The following is a 1,537-nucleotide window of genomic DNA, read 5'->3' on the forward strand; positions in this document are numbered from 1 at the left end:
GTACTCCTAAGTAAACTGCCCTAACAAGAAAACAGAAAATCACATGTTGGTAAAACAAAACAGAAACCTTCACATGAGACAGGTACCCAGAACAAAATGAGGAAGACACTAACAAAGATATAACAAGCCTGTTGTTCATACTTTCTCTTTTCCCTGAAAGGGGTGCACTATTCCTGCAGGTACTACAGTACCAGGTTGATGCGTGGAGGGGACAAAGCAAGGTTCTACTCCAACTTCCCTGCTCCAAACATCCATTTACTAAAATGTCCTGGGACAGAGGATATGGTGTTGTTCAGTTGCTACTGCTAGGTAGGTAGAATAGGGAAAAGGAATCCAAAATGGCGGTGGCTAAAAGACAAGGAAGGTCCGAGGACCAGAGTGAAGACTTCAGGTATAATATGGGGAAGTCGTTCTGGTTTATACATGATTTGAACTTTGTGCTGACCTGAACAGCCTGCCTTGTGTATCCAAAAGACACAGTGGCTCTTACTTTAGGCCCTCTTCTCTTCTAAGTGATAATAACTCCAAGTAATAATACAACTTCTTCAGTGGCACTGACCTCTGTCAGTCAGTCACCTGTATAAATGAAATCCCAATACAACCAACACACAGACTGAGTTAAAGCCCATCGTTTTAACCTAGACTCTAAGAGGATCTCGGTGGCTTTAAGCCGGAACCGCCTGAAGTCAGAAAACATGAATACAGAAGTAACCTTAGAGGTATCAAGAGAAGGCAGGTGGATAGAGACAGAAGATCTCACTCCTGAGTGAGAATGCAGGGTAGAAAGACCTGCACTTAACGAGGTTATGAAATAGAAGCCCTCTTCAAGAAGTGGATACGGCAGGTGAGTTTTAAGGCACAGTTTTGGCGTTTTACCCTCATTGGACTTCCTTTACTTACTCTGCTCTTACAAATCCTCAGGATTGCTTGCAAAGCATGTAGTCAAACCTGGAAAACTCCCTGAGATAGCCAAATCCTTTACAAGAAAGGGCCAGCTTCTGCCTTTGGGTACTTCAGTAAGTGTCCCCGAGGGGGTGCACCGTTCCTGGAGGTACTGCAATACCAGGCCGATGCGTAGAGTGGACGGAGCAAGCTCCTATTCCAACTCCCTGCTCCAAAAATCCATTTAATATATTGTCCTCGGATAGAGGACGTATCAGATATTAAACTGATAAGAACAGATACTACACTTGATCTTAGCCAAAAGGCCGAGAAGCGATAGCGTGTCACCGCCCGTCGCCGTCACCGTCCGGCTGTCGTGCATGTTGCACTCAGTGTGACCGGGTCCCCGCTCACTCCAGGTCTCCCTTCCTTTGCCTCGTTGACAGTGCTATGGCGGCACTACACCAGACTCTCGGGCAGAAGTTGGATTCTCCACATTGTAAAAGAGAAATCCCGCATCTGCCGCGGCTTTGTGGTTCTCGGGCGGAAGCGCCGTCTCGAATCTGCATGCCCCGCCCTCTGTCGCCAAGAAGGCGTGGCTCCGGCGGGACCGCAGCGCCCTGGGGACGGCCTCGGGGCGGCGGCAGGGGAGCTC

General features: G+C 48.4%; 1 non-coding gene across 1 annotated transcript; it reads right to left on the bottom strand.

The window, feature by feature from the left end:
- Positions 1–1,029: 1,029 nt before the first annotated feature.
- LOC138984039 (U2 spliceosomal RNA) lies at positions 1,030–1,220 on the bottom strand. The gene has a single exon (XR_011461398.1). It is a non-coding gene; the product is annotated as a U2 spliceosomal RNA (small nuclear RNA).
- Positions 1,221–1,537: the final 317 nt, after the last annotated feature.

Source organism: Bos mutus, chromosome 19 (assembly GCF_027580195.1).
Source record: "Bos mutus isolate GX-2022 chromosome 19, NWIPB_WYAK_1.1, whole genome shotgun sequence".
NCBI lineage: Eukaryota > Metazoa > Chordata > Mammalia > Artiodactyla > Bovidae > Bos > Bos mutus.